Genomic DNA, 22,905 nt, shown 5'->3' with positions numbered 1-22,905 from the left:
CATATACCTTTGAACCCTCATAAATATTTTTAATGAATATTTCCATGAATATTTTTATCAGATAGTATTTGTATGTTGTGTAACAGTTTGTTTTAGTGTATTTATGTTGTGTTTGGTGCAATTTTTTAACTTACTACCCTTTATGGGAGGCTTTTAGTCGCGCTAACCTGACATGTTTAAACTGCGATTGCTCTCTATTTGCATTTACTTTTAATTTGTAATACGAGAGCTATTTCCTTTATGCACAAAAAGCAGATAAAACCTGATATCGCTCGTGTGCAAAAGTTAGCATGCCACTTGTAATCTAGCCCAAAGTGTATTTCACCAAATCCATATAATAGTTAATATAATAGGCAATAATATTTTTATTACAAAAAAAAATAATAGTAAGTGTCAGGGTTAACAATGCTATGTGAAATCTGCGGTATTGAGCTGTGATGGGTAGGTCCCATGGCGTATATCTTGTACATGCTTTGTGGGTTCGCACTTTTATGGCCTTTTATAAAACTGGAAGCAGCGGAGCTCAGTTAACTTGCAGCCATTGCTCTGTGTGGCAAAGCTCCACCCCCTAAGCTGTGCATATTTATTATGATTTATTCCTGTTTAATTTATATACAAAATGTTTTATTTTTTATAAAATATGATTTTTACTGAAACGTTTTGTTACAATTTTTGATGCATCTTAACAATACAATTTTTTCATGTGTATTTTTTTTTTATTTGCAAATGGTTCAATTTTTCCATTTGTATGATTTTTAAATCAAGATTTTTCAAAGTTTTAGATAATTGGCCCCATATTGTGGGAATGGCTTTAATACTTCTATGTCAACTAGAAAAACACAATGCACATATCATACAAAATTAAAAAGATTGTGATTGAGGCTCTAACTACAAATATATAAAATGTTAGCAATATCAATTTCAAGTAAAGCAGTATAAAATGGGTAATGTAAACTCAAACCTTGATTTATATACTGTAAACTATATGTGTTTTTTTTTTTTGTTGTTTCTTTTTTTAAGTATTCAATACAATATCTTTAGGAGCATTAAAAGTTTAATTGTCTTATACAATGTTTATATATAGCTAAAAAGGGATTTATTTCCTTTCTTTAAAATAACATCCTATTTGATAACACACAATCCATATGGTTAATACAGTATTTTAATGTAATGGCTGGCATCTTTAAGTAAAAAGACATTTCAAAACTCATTTACTTTATAATTCTGCTATTTGCATTTTATGTCTTAAGTTGTTTTTCTGTACAAATAGTTTTTTTTCCCAAATCCTAAGACTTTTCCTTTGCCATTTCTGTGCAGTAAGACTTGCATAAAATTCTAATTACATAGATATTTTTTTTTTTACAATGAATATGTGACTTTTTCTCATTATCTTATGTGGGGGAGATATAGCTTGCAGATGTATAAAGCATTCAAGTATAACATTTCCCCCTTTGATTTGCATTTCTCTTTCCTATTTTTATTTTTTTTGTTAAATTCCTGTAGCAAATAAAATTGTATTGCTAAAACCAATCTTGCTTTTCTCTATCCTCTTTTAAGTTTTGCTTTGTTAGCTTTGTAAAAGTGCACACATATTATTTTTCTCTTACATGTAAAAATGCGGCTACGTTTTGCCCTTGCTGCTGTTTATTAAGAATTAGATTTGTGCACAGAATTTATTTTGTTTTTTGTTATTTTTTGTTTTTTTGCAATATGTTCCCCTTATTACCCAGTAATGTGGGAATAAATTGTTAAAACTCAATGGCACCACTAAAGTACACTTTCCTCTTTATTTGCTGATTATTGTATTAATGATAATAGCGATGGGTGCTATATATTGTTAATATAAGTAATTTTAATAGGTTAGAAGGCCAATAAAATACATAGAAGCATCCATAGCATTAAAAACAGGGCTAGAGATATTGAAAATCAACTTTTATTGTTAATTAAAACTTAATAAAAACACAACATAGGCTCATACAAATCAAATTGTGAAATGGAGGATTTTTGAACAGCTTATATCCTCATTATTGTAAGGAATCCCCAGTCAATATATTATACAGTGTGTGCTATAAGGACCCAAGTCCACTGTAATTAAATATAAGCCAAATGCTTGGCTATTAAAAAAATAAAAATACTACCACTACACTATTAACCCCTAAATCACCGCTACATTATTAACCCCTTAACCGACACCCCCCAGATCGCAAAATATCCTGCTACACTATTAACCCTAAACCCCCACATCACAAACTACCCTCTGCACTATTAACTACTAAACCGCAAACAACCCCCATAGCAAAATACCCACTAACCTCTAATCCCCTCAACCAGTTAACTCCCCTAATACCCTTAACCTAACACCCTCCAAAAAACTAACGTTACATTAAAAATAAAAAATAAAGTAACATTACATTAAAACAACTAACATTACAGAAAATATAAAAACCTAACATTACATAAACAAAACTTACATTTCAGGGAAAAAACAAGTAAATTACCAAAAATAAACAACCCAACTCTAAAAATTGTCCTGAAAAGAGCATTTGGTTGGGCATTGCCCTTAGAAAGGCATTTGGTAGGACAGTGCATTAAAGCTCTTTTGCTGCCCAAAAAACAAAACAAAAAAAACTTCTTAAAAAAAAAAATCACCCACAAAAATCCTATCACTGAGCCCCAAAGATGGTACTAATCAAACTTTAATCCGGCTCCTACATGTTTGCCAACTGCAGTGTTCTTCTTCTATCCCAGAAGCGGTGGTCTTCTATCTTTAACATGGGGGTGGCGGCAGAGGTCTTTTATCTTCTTATTTTTCATATAACGTCTTCTTTATTCGGTCACCCACCGCACACTGAATTTTGAATTTGAGGTACCACCTTTATATTTTGGTAGCCTTGCATTCCTATTGGCTGATTTTCATTTTCAAATTCAAATCAGCCAATAGAATGAAACATTTTTCTATTGCATTTGTATTCAAAATTCAGTGTGGGGCGGGTGAAGATGACGTTGGACAAAAGATAAGAAGAAAAGAAGATGGCTGAAGATAGAAGACCTCCGCTGCCGGGATGAAGATAGAAGATCACCACCACCACCGGGATGAAGATACAAGACCACCACAGCTGCTGGGATGAAGATAGTTGATAAAAAGAGCATGTAGTATCCGGATTTAAGTTTGGTGAGTACCATCTCTGTGGTTTAGTGATAGGCTTTTATTTATTTAATAGTTTTTTTTTGTTTGTTATTTTTTGGGCATCAAAAGAGATTTAGGGCACTGCCCTATCAAATTCCCTTCTAAGGACAATGCCCAACCAAATGCCCCTTTCAAGATACTTCTTTTAGAAAGTATTTTTTTGGGGGTGGGGGTTACTTGCATTGTAGAATGGGGTAGTATTTTTTTGTTGAAAAAGAACTAAGTCACTTTAGGGAAATGCCTAGGGGTGTGGAGGTTTAGGGGTTAATAGTGTAGCCAGGTAGTTTGTGATGTGGGGGTGTGGTGGTTTAGGGGTTAATAGTTTATTTTGGTGCAACTGCTTCCTCTGGCCAAACTCTTTACACAAACTTTCAGGTCACGTAAAAATTTTGAGTGTTAAATATGATTGCATTCCAGCGATATCATTTACTTTTAACTTGTAATACAAGCGAACATTGCCACTCAACAGTGCCCATAGAAAATATGAGCAGTGTAAATTACCGGACGTTCCTGTAAATTAATTTACGGTAATTTAAACAGCGCGCCACTTGTGATATGGATTAGAGCGTAAAAAATACTGCAATCTCTTAATCATATTTTCACTCTCCGCACTAACAATAGCGGGCCACTCGTAAACTGGCCCATAGTAATTTATAATATAATACATTACTAATGTCAATTTTAAAAGGAGCCTGTAACCTAGCTCTTTTACTTCCCATTGACTTACATTATATAACTTGGTTCATTTTGCACTAATTTTTTTTTTACAACTATTCATTCAGGAAAAGAACCCTGGCGTAAACTGAGGGCTACCTGTATTGCTAAAATAAAGGGAGAAATGCAGCAAAATGTACTATTCTTCTGTTTTTCTTCTATTTCTGCCATTTAGCCTATATTAACAACCCTACCTTAAAAAAACAGTTGCAAATACATTAATTTAAATCATAAAAAATATACCAGAAAGGAAATTCCTTCATGACAACACACACAAGAAAATCATAGCAACTTTCTTTTTTTTTTTTTGTATTATTTTAATATTTATTAAAGATCTAGATAAAAAAGGACTTAAAGTACCACTCGATGCATTAGAATTACATTATTAAAAATTGCATAATAAAAAGACAAGGCAATAACACCTACTCTGCATCTCAAATAAGCTGTAGATTTTTGTCTATCTATTTTTTCTCCCATTTTCCGCCCCCCTATATCATGTGACAGACATCAGCCAATCACAGACAAGTATACGTATACCATGTGAGCTTGTGCACATGCTCATTAGGATCTTGTTACCCAGAAAGTGTGTATATAAAAAGACTGTGCACAATTTGATAATGGAAGTAAATTGGAAAGTGTCTTAAAAATGTTCTTTCTGAATCATAAAAGTTTATTTTGACTTGAGTGTCCCTTTAAGGACCCAAACAGATTAACCCAGTGTAGCAGAATCATACATGTACAACCCAGAGGTTGCAATGTGATACATTGTTACATAGAAATAGCAAGTAATTGTAATCAAAATCCAATAACTTGCCTGTAAGAGTCATGTCGTTGTTTTCCCTGACACAAATATCTACAGTCAAGGAATACACCTGGTTCTTTGTTGAGATTTTGTTTATTGATCACGTACCAAGTTGATCAACATGAGAGAATTGTGCAGACAGCACAACAGGTTACGTAATAGACATATGGCAACCAGTAATATTTGACTTAAAGGTCACTCCACCTGGTTGCTGGGCAATACACCTATTCTTATACATATGTTTTCCTGTACTTGGGCAGTTTACAAGAATTTTGAACAATTTCAGCAAGACAGTTTCCATTTCAACAACCTGTTAGGGAAATTGCATTACACTCTACCTTATAAGGTGAATCCGAGTGTAATTTGGACAAGGAGAAAACCACAGCAATTAACTGTTTGTTATCCAGATGGTTGCCTGGCCCAATGCTGTGCATGAGAGAGATAATATATATATATATATATATATATATATACACATATCAGGAGATCTCAAGGGAGATAGAGAATGAAACAATTAGACACATATAAAGCATAAGCAAAAATATCAGTTGTGGCCTACATGACTAAAAATGAAGCCCCTTAAAAATTATTTTACAGTCAGTAAAGAGAACAAAATGAAAAAAAAAATAGGGAAAGAAAGGTGGAAGGAAGGTGGAGAAGTGAGAAGCATAGGAGAAATATATATATACAGTATATATGATATAAAAAACCCCATAAACAATTAGCAAAGCATGTAGACATACTTGTCAGTTATTCCCAAAAGTCACATAAACGTATGTACAAATCATAGTCGTATGTCAAAACTATATAAACCCCTTAATGACCATGATGTACTATTTACATTGCTGGTCCTTAAGGGTTTTTTGGACCATAAAAGCGCAGATCTCGCCTGGAGCAACAAGGCTGCACTATTACAACCTCCTTCCCTCCAGCAGGCCTCCTATTACAGAGTGGTGCTATCATAAGCTTAAGGCCCATTAAAAGTCCATTAATGATCATTAACAACTTAAGTGCAAAAGCTAAACAAGTTCATCTAAAGAGTTGAAAATTGTAACAGTTATCTTTCTCAGACGGTTATCACATAGTACAGCTACACCTATCGTTACTGGGAGTTAAACAGTAAGCAAGCACATAGCTAATTAACCAGGCCTTTCTGTTACAGACCTATAATGATGTGTCGTCCCAGGTTGGCATTCCAACAAGAATACCATATTATAGTAAAAGTTAAGTATATCAACAGTGAAATAATAATACTGCTTAAGTTCTAAATTACGCTGAATGTGATCCTGCCACCATTGTTTTTTTGTTTTTTGTTTTTTTAAACAAACTCTAAAATGAATTCCAAATAAATGGATTCATTTATGAAAACGAAACACTTCAACATGCATATCTGATTTATTTTGCTCCATACAGAGTCCAGAATGCACTCACAGGTTAGTGTTGGAATAACAAGTTGAAAGTAAAAGTTAGATCTTGGGCAAATGACTTATGAGCTTCAGGTATTGCGACTGCGCTAACTCCATCCCTCCATAGACTTCAGTGTGGCGCATAGAACAAAAACCCTGTCATTTTCAATTGCTCGCTAACCCAATGTTGCGCTAGACAACCATGCTAAAGCTGACAGTTCGTTAGGAATACTTAAAATTTCCATGTTCTTCACTTAGAAGAAAATAATATTTTTATTTTTATATATACTGTACAGTATAGGTATATATATATATATATATATATATATATATATATATATATATGTGTGTGTGTGTGTGTGTGTACAGTATATATATACAGTCCACACTGAGTGAAGTGTAAATCACCACCAAGTGAACTGTAACGATACCGGGCATAGCAACACCTGTGTAAGGTGTATAAAAATATATTTACAAGTCCTTACTTACCTCATAAGGATTGAGGTTGTTGAATGTGAGTGCATTTCTTATCCCAATCTTGTATGTAATAAATTTTTATTATACAGTATCACCCTATGTGCTCTTTCTTTTTCTTTGCTTTATCCCTTTAAATACGGTGAGAGCCAAGGTCCAGACGGAACCACCATACTACGAGGAGATACCAAGCCAGTGATATAAAGGACAAGGAAGTTCCTAGATTGAAAGCACCATACACAAGTCGGCACGAATGTAAAGACCTGGATCTCTTCACACACAGGAGGAAAATCCAAGACTGACTGGAGAGAATCCAAACAGACGCGCTGACATTACCTCATAAGATTGAGGTACCCTCTGGTAAGGGTATACCACTTATCCCCCAGCACCTTTGTTGCAATTGTTGTAATTTGAATTCTACCTATTATTATCAATTCAAACCATTGCACTACTATTGTTGAACTTTTATATTCACCGGACTTTGTCTTAAATCGGTTCATATAGAACCAGTGGGATAGATAGAACAATTGTCTATCATATCTGAAAGACATTCAGTAAATTTGACATAGTAACATTGTATTTGTATTCCACGTGTTTGTAGCGCTGAACTTCTTTCGATATTTCGCTTGTATTTTATATATATATATATATATATATATATATATTTTACCTATATATCTATATGAATATATACAGATTAATAGATAGACGGACAGAGAGACAGATATAGATAAATGTATATACAGATAAATATAGAAATATATATTTAAAAATACAAATAATATTTCCTTCTAGATGAAGAACATAGAAATGAGAAGCATTTCTATTAACAAACATTAAAAATATTCAAATTTATGATATTGCATATTGAGAGGCAATTGACTGGGAAGGGCTCAAAACTGTACATCTATGTCTATATATGTGTCAAACACCTTGTCATATACAACATACCTTTTTAGCCCTTTAAAAAAATATTTCATTATAAAAGTGATATTTTTATTTAAAATGTTTATCTCAGTGCAATAATTTACTTTATTGTGTTTTACATGTGTTTGTGAAAAAATATAAAAAAAAATAATTAGATTGTGCTTATTTATCTACTGCTATTTGGGCTTTTGCTCGTGCATAGTGATGTCGCGAATAGTTCGCCGGCGAACATAGCTTGTTCGTGTTCGCCGCGGCGGACGAACATATGCGATGTTCGATCCACCCCCCTATTCGTCATCATTGAGTAATACTTTGACCCTGTACCTCACAGTCAGCAGACACATTCCAGCCAATCAGCAGCAGACCCTCCCTCCCAGACCCTCCTACCTCCTGGACAGCATCCATTTTAGATTCATTTGGAAGCTGCATTCTTAGAGAGAGGAGGGACAGTGTAGCTGCTGCTGATTTAATAGGGAAATTGATAGCTAGGCTAGTGTGTTCAGTGTCCACTACAGTCCTGAAGGACTCATCTGATCTCTGCTGTAAGGACAGCACCCCAAAAAGCCCTTTTTAGGGCTAGAACATCAGTCTGCTTTTTTTTTTTTTCCTGTGTAATTGAATTGCAGTTGCCTGCCTGCCAGCGTGTGTGTCAGGCTCACAGCATATACTGTGCCCACTTGCCCAGTGCCACCACTCATATCTGGTGTAACAGTAGTGTAGATTTTTAAAAAAAAAACACTTTTTTTACTGTGTTAAATAATAGCAGTCAGTTTCCTTCACACGTGTGCGTTTCAGTGCCTGCCTGCCAGGGCACAGTGTCAACCCAGTGCAACTCATATCTGGTGTAACAGTAGTGTAGATTTAAAAAAACAACACTTTTTTGACTGTGTTAAATATTAGCAGTCAGTTTCCTTCACACGTGTGCGTTTCAGTGCCTGCCTGCCTGCCAGGGCACAGTGTCAACCCAGTGCAACTCATATCTGGTGTAACAGTAGTGTAGATTTAAAAAAACAAAACACTTTTTTGACTGTGTTAAATAATAGCAGTCAGTTTCCTTCACACGTGTGCGTTTCAGTGCCTGCCTGCCAGGGCACAGTGTCACCCCAGTGCAACTCATATCTGGTGTAACAGTAGTGTAGATTTAAAAAAAACAACACTTTTTTGACTGTGTTAAATAATAGCAGTCAGTTTCCTTCACCCGTGTGCGTTTCAGTGCCTGCCTGCCAGGGCACAGTGTCACCCCAGTGCAACTCATATCTGGTGTAACAGTAGTGTACATTTAAAAAAAAAACAACACTTTTTTGACTGTGTTAAATAATAGCAGTCAGTTTCCTTCACACGTGTGCGTTTCAGTGCCTGCCTGCCAGGGCACAGTGTCACCCCAGGGCAACTCATATCTGGTGTAACAGTAGTGTAGATTTAAAAAAAACAACACTTTTGACTGTGTTAAATAATAGCAGTCAGTTTCCTTCACACGTGTGCGTTTCATTGCCTGCCAGGGCACAGTGTCACCCCAGTGCAACTCATATCTGGTGTAACAGTAGTGTACATTTAAAAAAAATAACACTTTTTTGACTGTGTTAAATAATAGCAGTCAGTTTCCTTTACACGTGTGCGTTTCAGTGCCTGCCAGGGCACAGTGTCACCCCAGTGCAACTCATATCTGGAGTAACAGTAGTGTACATTTAAAAAAAAATATTTTTTTTTGACTGTAATAGATTGAATAGCAGTTAGTTGTCTGCAAGCGTGTGTGTCAGGCCTACAGCGTCTACTCTGCCAGTGCACAGTGCCACTCATATCTGTTGTCACAGTAGCTTGCACGCATAGTACCACTAATCGAAAAAAAAATGACAGGCAGAGGCAGGCCACCCCGCAGGGGCCGTCGTGTTCGTGGTGCTGTGATTCCCTTTGGCCCTAGAATAATGCCCAGTGTCAGGAGGCCACGTACCCCGGACTCGAACAGTTCTGAGGACATAGTTGACTGGCTAACACAGGACACCCAATCTTCTACAGCTTCCGCTCGGAACCTTGACGCACCATCCTCCTCCAGCTTAGCTTCGGGCACCTCTCAAGTTACCACTCGCCTGCCTGCCGCCACCACCACTAACACCAACACTAGCACCACAGCCGCTTCACTTGATCTGTCAGAGGAGTTATTTACACATCAGTTGTACCCGCTGCTGCTTCCTGTCAGATACAAGTGAAGCGGTTGATGATGACGATGCGTCCGTGGATGTCACGTGGGTGCCCACTAGAAGAGAAGAAGAAGAGGGGGAAAGTTCAGATGGGGAGACAGAGAGGAGGAGGAGACAAGTTGGAAGGAGGGGGAGGCCATCGCAAGGAGCTAGTGGCACAGTCAGACAGCATGCATCGGCAACCGGGGTCAGCCAGACAGCACGCCAATCAACGCATGCAGTTGCCACCACCAGAATGCCGTCATTGCAGAGCTCAGCAGTGTGGCATTGTTTTTGTGTGTCTGCCTCTGACAACAGCGATGCCATTTGCAACCTGTGCCAAAAGAAACTGAGTCGTGGGAAGTCCAACACCCACCTAGGTACAACTGCTTTGCGAAGGCACATGATCGCACATCACAAACGCCTATGGGATCAACACATGAGTACAAGCAGCACACAAACTCAAAACCACCATTCTCCTCCTGGTCCAGCATCTTCAGCCACGTCAACCACTGCTGTCCTCCTTGCCCCCTCTCAACCATCCGCCACTCCGTCTCTCGCCTTGAGCAGTTCCTGCTCATCTGCCCACAGTCAGGTGTCTGTCAAGGACATGTTTGAGCGTAAGAAGCCAATGTTACAAAGTCACCCCCTTGCCCGGCATCTGACAGCTGGCTTGTCTGAACTCTTAGCCCGCCAGCTTTTACCATACAAGCTGGTGGATTCTGAGTCGTTCCAGCAAAAGGAAGTAATGGCATGTCTGGCACACAGTGTTGGGGCAAGGGTCCATCTGACCATTGATACCTGGTCTGCAAAGCATGGTCAGGGCAGGTATATCACCTACACTGCGCATTGGGTAAACCTGCTGATGGCTGCCAAGCATGGAATGCGTGGCTCTGCAGAGGAGTTGGTGACACAACCACGACTTGCAGGAAGGCCTGCTGCCACCTCCTCTACTCCTCCTACTCCATCCTCTTCCATAACCTCCTCGGCTGAGTCCTCTTCTGCTGCTGCGTCTTTCTCCACATCAACGGCACCCCCCCATCTCCCCAGGTACTATTCCACATCCCGGATGTGGCAGTGTCACGCCGTCTTGGGGTTGATTTGCCTGAAAGCAGAGAGTCACACCGGACCAGCACTCCTGTCCGCCCTGAACGCACAGGTGGATCAGTGGCTGACTCCGCACCAACTGGAGATCGGCAAAGTGGTTAGTGACAACGGAAGAAATTTGGTGGCGGCATTGAATTTGGGCAAGTTGACACATGTGCCGTGCATGACACATGTGTGTAATCTGATCGTACAACGCTTTGTGCATAAGTACCCAGGCTTACAGGACGTCCTGAAGCAGGCCAGGAAGGTGTGTGGCCATTTCAGGCGTTCCTACACGGCCATGGCGCACTTTTCAGATATCCAGCTGTGAAAATACATGCCAGTGAGGCGCTTGATTTGCGACAGCCCGACACATTGGAATTAAACACTCCTAATGTTCGACCACCTGATCCAACAAGAAAAAGCCGTTAACGACTATTTGTATGACCGGGGTGCTAGGACAGCCTCTGCGGAGCTGGGAATTTTTTAGCCACGTTACTGGATGCTAATGCGCAATGCCTGTAGGCTCATGCGTTCTTTTGAGGAGGTGACAAACCTAGTCAGTCTCACCAAAGGCACCATCAGCGACATCATACCATTTGTTTTCTTCCTAGAGCGTGCCCTGCGAAGAGTGCTGGATCAGGCCGTAGATGAGCGTGAAGAGGAAGAGTTGTGGTCACCATCACCACCAGAAACAGTCTTATCAGCATCGCTTGCTGGACCTGCGGCAATGCTGGAAGAGGATTGTGAGAAAGAGGAGTCAGAGGAGGAATGTGGCTTTGAGGAGGAGGAGGAAGACCAACCACAACAGGCATCCCAGGGTGCTCGTTGTCACATATCTGGTACCTGTGGTGTTGTACGTGGCTGGGGGGAAGAACATACCTTCAGTGAGATCACTGCGGATGAGGAACGGGAAATGAGTAGCTAATCATCCAACCTTGTGCAAATGGGGTCTTTCATGCTGTCGTGCCTGTTGAGGGACCCTCGTATAAAAAGGCTGAAGGAGAACAACCTGTACTGGGTGTCCACGCTACTAGACCCCCGGTATAAGCATAAAGTGCCTGAAATGTTACCGAATTACCACAAGTCGGAAAGGATGCAGCAGTTCCAAAATAAATTACAAAGTATGCTTTACACAGCGTATAAGGGTGATGTCACAGCACAACGGGAATCTAACAGGGGAAAAGGTGAAAGTAATCCTCCTCCTCCCACGACCACGCCGGCAAGGACAGGATGCTTTACAGACGTGTTGTTAATGGAGGACATGCAGAGCTTTTTAAGTCCTACGCATCGCCACAGACCTTCGGGGTCCACCCTCAGAGAACGACTCGACGGACAGGTAGCAGACTACCTTGCCTCAACTGCAGATATCGACACTCTGAGGAGCGATGAACCCCTTGACTACTGGGTGTGCAGGCTTGACCTGTGGCCTGAGCTATCCCAATTTGCGTTAGAACTTCTGGCCTGCCCCGTTTCAAGTGTCCTGTCAGAAAGGACCTTCAGTGCAGCAGGAGGTATTGTCACTGAGAAGAGAAGTCGCCTAGGTCAAAAAAGTCTAGATTACCTCACCTTTATTAAGATGAATGAGGGATGGATCCCGAAGGGACTGACAGTGGGCGATACATTCGACTAAAAAAGGCCTGATGAGACGTGTTGCCTTCGGCTAAAAATGGTCCACATGCTGCTGTATTTTATCTCTGAATGTCGGATGACTTGCGTGACTTATCCGCCACCAACTAGGTTTCAAGCCGCAATGTTTTAGGGCACTTTCTGCCTGGGAAACAAACATCAATTTTTCTGGCCGCTGCTACAGCAACGGCTGCAACAATACCTAATTTATCAGGCATGTTTACATGCCTAATTTTTCTGGCCTCTGGTGCTGCACTGTGGCTTCAAAAACCAAACCAAAAAAAGGCACATAACAGGGATTAAACTGATAGGAATAGTACTACTTAACACACCACTCCTATCTGGTGGCACATTAGACTGCACGCGCAGTGCCCCAAATTTGAAGTAGGAGGTCCGACCAAGCATCTTTTTCCATCTCCCGGTTCCTAAAATCGATGCCATATACACGTCCCCTGATAGGGGACGTAACAGGGATTAAACTGATAGGAATAGTACTACTTAACACACCTTATAATAACACAGAGAGAGGCAACGCAGAGAGAGGAGTCTGAAGAAGAGGAGTCAGAGGAGGAAGGGGGCTTGTTGTCACCTTTCGGGGACCCTTGGTGTTGTACGTGGCTGGGTGGAGGAAGAGACCTTCAATGACATCAGTGAGGACAAGGAATGGGACATGGCTATCTTGGTATCCAACCTTGTGCAACTGGGGAGTTTGCGGTTGTGCAAATGGACTGTTTGCAGTTGTTTGCGGTGCGTTAAAGGGACAGTCTAGGCCAAAATAAACTTTCATGATTCAGATAGAGCATGTAATTTTAAACAATTTCCCAATTTACTTTTATCACCAATTTTGCTTTGTTCTCTTGGTATTCTTAGTTGAAAGCTTAACCTAGGAGGTTCATATGCTAATTTCTTAGACCTTGAAGCCCACCTCTTTCAGATTGCATTTTAACAGTTTTTCACCACTAGAGGGTGTTAGTTCACGTATTTCATATAGATAACACTGTGCTCGTGCACGAGAAGTTATCTGGGAGCAGGCACTGATTGGCTAGACTGCAAGTCTGTCAAAAGAACTGAAAAAAGGGGCAGTTTGCAGAGGCTTAGATACAAGATAATCACAGAGGTTAAAAGTATATTATTATAAATGTATTAGTTATGCAAAACTGGGAAATGGGTAATAAAGGGATAATCTATCTTTTAAAACAATAAAAATTCTGGTGTAGACTGTCCCTTTAAAGGGGGAGTTTGGTCTGTCACTGTGAAGCGGGCGTAACCCTTACACTACCTGATCGATACAACATCATACCTGATGTTTTAAAGCATGTTATTCCAAACAATTTAGGAATGTTAGGTGATTTATGCCCTTTATGGATTAAAACCAGACTCTGCATCAACTATGTAATTTTCCATGGGAGTTTTGCCATGGATCCCCCTCCGGCAGGCCACAGTCCAGGTGTTAGTCCCCTTGAAACAACTTTTCCATCACTATTGTGGCTAGAAAGAGTCCCTGTGGGTTTTAAAATTCGCCTGCCTATTGAAGTCTATGGTGGTTCGCCCGGTTCGCCCGTTCGCGAACAGTTGTGGAAGTTCGCGTTCGGCGTTCGTGAACCCAAATTTTTATGTTCGCGACATCACTACTCGTGCACAATCCATAACTTGAACGTAATTGGTGCGCTAGAGCAATGTAGGATGTGCCACTTGTAATCTTGGCCTGAGTATGTTTTAAATTGCCTGAGCATGACTGATATATTATTTTCGAAGATAGTGGCAAATTTGTAGCATACTTTTTACAGCAAAAGGAAGCACAGTTGGGGGCACACGGGGGCAGCCATTATACTGTGGGGGTTGTCGACTCCTCTGGCAACAGCACTTTGTACTTTTTAAATTTATGATTAGAGCTGGCACTAGAGTTTTAGTCCACTGTAAATTACTGTGCAAAAGCATTGAATTCTGGGCTTGGGCTTCTTTATCTCTGTTATTCAAATTCCAATTCATTAGAAGACCCCTATGTTGCGAATATAATATAATAGAACATTATTATTACTTTTATTACTCTCAGAGTTTGTTTTTTTCATGGAGTTTTTTTTTTTTGACAGACATGTAAGCAATTGCTTATTTAAAAGTAAAACAATATTGATGATAACTGTGTCAGGCAGGTTTTTACATTTGATGATATCTACTGACACTGGCAATTAACAGTTTTGTATCACTTTGTGCTGAAATTTCAAATCACAAATGAACATTTTGATCTTCATAATTATGCTGCATACAAGTGTTGTTGCATAAATCAACAATGAAGGAAAACAATGCCAAAGTGAGAATAATCCGGAGATATGTTGCTCTTTTCAAAAAACAGACAACAGGATATTTGTGAATAAACTCTGCAGTATTGTTTTCACTTTGGGATTGTTTTCCTTAACTGGGGATTTATGCAATGACAGTTTTGTGCTGTGACTCGGATACACCTTGCAGATGGGCAGCCATGGAATAGTCCACCGAGACCTCAAAGCCAGCGTGCATCATAAGAGGTAATAATTCCTCATTGTACAAAAACTCCTCTGGGTTCTTCTGGTTGGGGAGGATATTTGCTGAGGATGGTACTGTCTGTATGTGTGTTTTGAACTAAAATAGAGAATACTGCTGTAGAGGAGGGTAAAATGGTATTGAAATTGTATTTTGTTGTGTTAACTTAGGCTGGTTGAGTGAATGGGGGGTAGTTATCAAGCCGTCTACTTTTCTGGCTTCGCCGGCCAAATACGCCCGCCTAAGCTCGCCTCACATCGCCACCGCGGACCTGAAAAAGTACGCCTAAGTTATCAAATAAAGCTGTCAAAAAGCCGCGGGGCGATGAGCAGCGGACTGTGAGAGTTATCACTCATCCAATCTCGCTGCCCTTCGGCTTTTTCCCAGCTTTATTGCTAGCCTGTCACTAAGCACTCACACTAAACTACACTGTTCTATCCCTATACCGGCGCCCCCGGAGCCTCCCGCAACTCAATAAAGTTACTAACCCCTAAACCGCCGCTCCTAGACCCCGCCGCAACTCTTATAAATGTATTAACCCCTAAACCACCGCTCCCGGACACCGCTGCCACCTACAGTATACCTAGTAACCCCTATCCTGCCCCCCCTACACCGTCGCCCTCTATTATAAAGTTATTAACCCCTATCCTGCTGATCCCGCACCTCTCCGCAACTAAATAAATAGTTTAACCCCTAAACCGCCGCTCCCTGAACCCGCCGCAACCTATATTAAACCTATTAACCCCTATCCTGCCCCCCCTACACCGTCGTCACCTATAATAAATTTATTAACCCCTAATCTGCCTCCCCTACACCGTCGCCCCCTATAATAAATTTATTAACCCCTATCCTGCCCCCCACTACACCGCCGCCACTGTAATAAAATTATTAACCCCTAAACCTAAGTCTAACCCTAACCCTAACGCCCCCCTAACTTAAATATTAATTAAATAAATCTAAATAATATTTTTATTATTAACTAAATGAATCCTATTTAAAACTAAATACCCTAATATAGCTACAATATAAATAATAATTATATTCTAGCTATTTTAGGATTTATTTTTATTTTACAGGTACCTTTCAATTTATTTTAACTAGGTACAATAGCTATTAAATAGTTATTAACTATTTAATAGCTTACCTAGCTAAAATAAACTGAAATTTACCTGTAAAATAAATTCTAACCTAAGTTACAATTACACCTAACACTACACTATACTTTAATAAATTATTCCTATTTAAAAATAAATACTTACCTGTAAAATAAACCCTAATATAGCTACAATATAAATAATAATTATATTGTAGCTATCTTAGGATTTATATTTATTTTACAGGTAACTTTGTATTTATTTTAGCTAGTTAGAATAGTTATTAAATAGTTATTAACTATTTAATAACTACCTAGCTAAAAGAAATACAAAATTAACAGTAAAATAAATCCTAACCTAAGTTACAATTAAACCTAATAAAACTACCTACAAATAACTACAATTAAATACAATTACATAAACTAACTAAAGTACAAAAAATAAAAAAGCTAAGTTACAAAAAATAAAAAAATAAGTTACAAACATGTTAAAAATATTGCAACAATTTTAAGCTACTTACACCTAATCTAAGCCCCCTAATAAAATAATAAACCCCCCCAAAATAAAAAAAATGCCCTACCCTATTCTAAATTAAATAAACTTCAAAGCTCTTTTACCTTACCAGCCCTTAAAAGGGCCATTTGTGGGGGCATGCCCCAAAGAAAACAGCTCTTTTGCCTGTAAAAGAAAAATACAAACCCCCCCAACATTAAAACCCACCACCCACATACCCCTAATCTAACCCAAACCCCCCTTACAAAAACCTAACACTAATCCCCTGAAGATCATCCTACCTTGTCTTCACTCAGCCGAGCAGCGATGGAACCGAAGTGGACATCCGGAGCGGAAGAAGTTAATCCTCCAAGCGGCGCTGAAGAAATCTTCCATCCGATGAAGTCATCATCCAGGCGGCGCTGAAGAAAAGTCTTCGATCCGGCCGATGTCATCTTCAAAGAGGTGCTGAAGAGGTCTTCTATCCGGGCGAAGTCATCTTCCAAGCCGGGTCTTGTATCTTCCTTCCGCCGACGCGGAACCTCCTTCTTCACCGACGGACTACGACGAATGAAGGCTCCTTTAAGGGACGTCATCCAAGATGGTGTCCCCTCAATTCCGATTGGCTGATAGGATTCTATCAGCCAATTGGAATTAAGGTAGGAAAATTCTGATTGGCTGATGGAATCAGCCAATCAGATTCAAGTTCAATCCGATTGGCTGATCCAATCAGCCAATCAGATTGAGCTCGCATTCTATTGGCTGATCGGAACAGCAAATAGAATGCGAGCTCAATCTGATTGGCTGATTCCATCAGCCAATCAGATTTTTCCTACCTTAATTTCGATTGGCTGATAGAATCCTATCAGCCAATCGGAATTGAGGGGACGCCATCTTGGATGACGTCCCTTAAAGGAGCCTTCATTCGTCGTAGTCCGTCGGTGAAGAAGGAGGTTCCGCGTCGGCGGAAGGAAGATTCAAGACCCGGCTTGAAAGATGACATCGCCCGGATAGAAGACCTCTTCAGCGCCTCTTTGAAGATGACATCGGCCGGATCGAAGACTTTTCTTCAGCGCCGCCTGGATGATGACTTCATCGGATGGAAGATTTCTTCAGCGCCGCTTGGAGGATTAACTTCTTCCGCTCCGGATGTCCACTTCGGTTCCATTGCTGCTCGGCTGAGTGAAGACAAGGTAGGATGATCTTTAGGGGATTAGTGTTAGGTTTTTGTAAGGGGGGTTTGGGTTAGATTAGGGGTATGTGGGTGGTGGGTTTTAATGTTGGGGGGGGGTTGTATTTTTCTTTTACAGGCAAAAGAGCTGTTTTCTTTGGGGCATGCCCCCACAAATGGCCTTTTTAAGGGCTGGTAAGGTAAAAGAGCTTTGAAGTTTATTTAATTTAGAATAGGGTAGGGCATTTTTTTATTTTGTGGGGGTTTGTTATTTTATTAGGGGGCTTAGATTAGGTGTAAGTAGCTTAAAATTGTTGTAATATTTTTAACATGTTTGTAACTTATTTTTTTATTTTTTGTAACTTAGCTTTTTTTATTTTTTTTACTTTAGTTAGTTTATGTAATTGTATTTAATTGTAGTTATTTGTAGGTAGTTTATTTAATTAATTTAATGATAGTGTAGTATTAGGTTTAATTGTAACTTAAGTTAGGATTTATTTTACAGGTAATTTTGTATTTCTTTTAGCTAGGTAGTTATTAAATAGTTAATAACTATTTAATAACTATTCTAACTAGCTAAAATAAATACAAAGTTACCTGTAAAATAAAGATAAATCCTAAGATAGCTACAATATAATTATTAATTATATTGTAGCTATGTTAGGGTTTATTTTACAGGTAAGTATTTAGTTTTAAATAGGAATAATTTATTAAAGTATAGTGTAGTGTTAGGTGTAATTGTAACTTAGGTTAGTTTTTATTTTACAGGTAAATTTCTCTTTATTTTAGCTAGGTAAGCTATTAAATAGTTAATATTTATTTAATAGTTATTGTACCTAGTTAAAATAAATTGAAAGGTGCCTGTAAAATAAAAATAAATCCTAAGATAGCTACAATATAATTATTATTTATATTGTAGCTATATTAGGGTATATTTTAAAGGTAAGTATTTAGTTTTAAATAGGATTCATTTAGTTAATAAGAGTTAATTTATTTAGATTTATTTAATTAATATTTAAGTTAGGGGGGCGTTAGGGTTAGGGTTAGACTTAGGTTTAGGGGTTAATAATTTTATTACAGTGGCGGCGGTGTAGTGGGGGGCAGAATAGGGGTTAATAAATTTATTATAGGTGGCGACGGTGTAGGGGGGGCAGATTAGGGGTTATTAAATTTATTATAGGTGGCGACGGTGTAGGGGGGGCAGATTAGGGGTTATTAAATTTATTATAGGTGGCGACGGTGTAGGGGGGGCAGGATAGGGGTTAATACATTTAATATAGGTTGCGGCGGGTTCAGGGAGCGGCGGTTTAGGGGTTAATACATTTATTATAGTTGCAGTGGGCTCCGGGAGCGGCGGTTTAGGGGTTAATATGTATAGAGTAGCTTGCGGTGGGCTGGGCCATAAAAGTGGCGAGCGTACCTGCTAGTTTTTTGATAACTAGCAAAAGTAGTGAGAATGTGCCGCACTTGTGTGCGTAACATCAGGAGTGATGTAAGAATCGATCTGTGTCGTACTGAGTCTGGCGGATCGATGCTTACGTCACAAAATTCTACTTTTGCCGGTCTCGAGCCTTTGATAACTAAGGCGTATCAGCCTCGCCACAAATACGCTGCGGAATTCCAGCGTATTTGAGGTTGACGGCTTGATAACTAGGCCCCACTATGTGTGTGTGTGTGTAGCAGGTGGAGAAATCAGTTGTGTGCACAAGAGCTAGTGATTAAGTACCGCCTGGAACTGGTAACTGTGATAAGAGTATAAAATAAATATACCAAAATATCACAAAGAAAATAAATGTGAAATAAATGTGATACAGAAACAATATAAAATCAATAAAAGTTCATAAATAAGGATATGTTCGCTCTCTCTGGAGTCTCCAGCCTTTCGTGTTCTTCTGTGTGCTCTCAAAGGAAAAGAAACAAAATACACAACATAGTGTAACTCTGTAACCACTTTCAGGTAAATATGATACACTTGTTCACGAGTGATTACTCACATTTGTTGGAGCTTTAACCAAGCTCAGGGAAATGCGCACACCCACTTTATACTGGTGGGTAAACAGCTACTCTCACGTAAATATGATAAAATATGATATTTATTAAAAACATAAAAAGCGTCACAAATGCACAGCAAACACCCTTCACACAGGACAAATGAGCAACAATATAAGCGTTATTACTCAGAAGAGCAGTCCCAGACACTGAATGAAAGTGTACTGAGAAGCAGAAACTTAACCGCTAAACCGTCCACCCTTAGTTATCAGTGGGAATCGCTCCTCCCCCAGGTGTACAGGCAGATGTAAAGACGCACTGGAGAGATTAGCATTAACAGTTCCGATGTATGTTTCACTGAATCAGCTTTTTCAAGGAATGAAGTGCGCATGTCCATGTTCCCTTTTATAAGTGTTGACAAACCGGAAAATCGGAAGCAACGTCCTCCATATTGGAAAAGGGCATTGTATCCCAATGTTTAAGCATACTTTCTTCTTATCCCGCAAGTTTAACACTTGCCTTGTTGTGATTCGATGGTGATTAATATCCTCTTTAGCATTTTATATATATATATATATATATATATATATAGCAGTTAAGGAGTGATTCACAATTCATTATGATGTATACATATACGTTGCTAATTAGCATGATAACGTTTAAGCATGTTACTGTCTGGTCAATTCTTGGGAAGCCTCAGATAAGTTGGTCTCCATGGTAACTGATGCCTCAAACTGCCCGCAAGGGGCGTGCACATAGCCAGTGTGTAAAGTAATGAATGGCATACCTGAGTGCTGAACAGCGAACTGATAGCGGGCCCAGTGCATGATATTGAAAGGCCAAATGTTCTAAATAAAAGTGCTTTTAAATTCCATCTAAACTTCTGAAACAATAGTTATTGTTTGTGTCCTCAATTAAATAGCTGACAAATAAAATGCATTCCATCTAAAACCATGTATAAATTACTTGTTTTTTTACAGTGATGTATTTATTTTAATGATAATGCATCTGCCCTTGTCATTTTATATAACTGGTACAAGCAAATTGAGGACATACGTTAATCTGCAGGCATCTCTGCATGTCTCCTGTGCCTGGCATTAGCTTTGCTAGCCATGGGGACTTGAAATGCACTGAGCTTGTGTTTGAGCACGGTAACTGCCCTCCACCCTCTACACATGCGGTTGCCATATTGCCATCCCTCCAGTTTCAGTTTGCAGTACTCACTAGGCAACTGCGTTACTGCATTCACGCAGGCAGCTCCTTCTTTCCCACTAAGCAGAAAATGTTTCAGAGCGTTGCCATGGTAACCCGCGGCAACGCTCTGATTTAAAACTGTCCGGACTCAGGAGTAGGATACAGCCACACAGGCAGATGAAGGAGGGGTTGGCGGGTGTGGGAAGGGGGGCATGAAGGGGCCATGGGGGGGCCATTAAATTCGGGGGGGAGTTAGAAAAAAGAAAAATTGTTGTGTTGATGGCCGCGACCGCAGCATCCCCGGTAGTTCCTCCCCTGAAAACATGTAATAGTATATATATGCAATATTCATATTTAATAAAGGTTTTAACTATGTATTTACTATAAATATTTCACATTCCAATGTTCTGCACATAGCAGAATATGTTCTAAGTATTTATAAATAGATAATCATATATATATATATATATATATATATTTATATATATATATATATATATATATATATATATATATATATGTATATATCTGTATATATCTATATAAATAGATATTGTACCAAAATAACATTGGATATATGTAGAAATATGTATTTATAGTGTAACTCTGTAACCACTTTCAGGTAAATATGATACACTTGTTCACGAGTGATTACTCACATTTGTTGGAGCTTTAACCAAGCTCAGGGAAATGCGCACACCCACTTTATACTGGTAGGTAAACAGTTACTCTCACGTTAATATGATAAAATATGATATTTATTAAAAACATAAAAAGTGTCACAAATGCACAGCAAACACCCTTCACAGAGGACAAATAACATCAGATATATGTAGAAATATGTATTTATGAATAAATAGAACATATTCTGCTATGTAAAGAACATTGGAGTATTAAAAGAACAGTATACACCAATTTTCATATATCTGCATGTAATAGACACTACTATAAAGAATACTATGCACAGATACTGATATAAAAATCCAGTATAATACCGTTTAAAAACTTACTTAGAAACTCCCTGTTTAGCTCTGTTAAAATGGTAGCTAAAACACCCACTTTAAGTGGGAAATAACAGACACTCCCCCCTTCCCCTTCATCTGCATATGAAAAAACTCTTTACACAAACAGGAGCAAGCTGAATAAGGAATACCTTGTTATTCTCCTAAAAACCTTGGGGTTTGGTTAGGTGTCTGAAATCAGAGCAATGTTATTTAAAAATAAGCAAAACAATACATTTTTTTTAACAAAAAACAACCTGTATGGGCTATATAAATGGATCATCTACAAAACATTTATGCAACGAAAAATCGGGTGTATAATGTACCTTTAAATATTCTTATTTTCATATTGGGTTAGCGCAAATCAAAATATGCAATCGTGTTTGCTCAATTTTTTTTTTCTTGTGTAACTCTATATTTACACATCATTTTTTCCTTGTTAGTTTTTCAAACATTTAGTTTAGATTAAGATTACCTAATTTTCCTGTCAGAGAAATTTAGATTATAGTTTTTTCACAAGTTAACCTTAATTTCATATATATTATTCAAATATTTTTATTATTTATTTTAAAAAATATTTGATTGTAAAATGTTTGAATCTGCATAATCTTCTGCTCCTTTAACCGTTCAAGCAGTACAAAATATGATTGACTCTTCTATGAAAAAGTTATTTAACAAAATTACATCTTTGATTAAAGATCAATCTCAGGTCCCTAAAAAACCTACTAAAAGAAAGCTTACATCTAGTGCTGTTAAAACCCGCAAAAAACTTGTGTCTAAATCTCGTTAAATTCTGACGGACACTTCTATTCCTCACAGCAAAGGAACAAAAACCACTGTAAAAAGAACCCTGCATCCCAAGAGTACCCAAATGGGAGATTCTAAAGAAATTTCTAAACAAAAATCTAAAATTATTTCCAAGTCTAAACCCCAATCTTCATCAGATTCTAATTCTTCTGATGAGGAGGAGTATACAGACATTAATTCTGATTCATTTAATGGTAATTCTGATGACTCAGACTATTCCCCTGTGGCAAAAAACAATTCA

Source organism: Bombina bombina, chromosome 1 (genome assembly GCF_027579735.1).
Source record: "Bombina bombina isolate aBomBom1 chromosome 1, aBomBom1.pri, whole genome shotgun sequence".
In the NCBI taxonomy this organism is placed as follows: domain Eukaryota; kingdom Metazoa; phylum Chordata; class Amphibia; order Anura; family Bombinatoridae; genus Bombina; species Bombina bombina.
The sequence above is the reverse complement of the archived record's forward strand: the minus strand, read 5'-3'. Positions refer to the sequence as shown.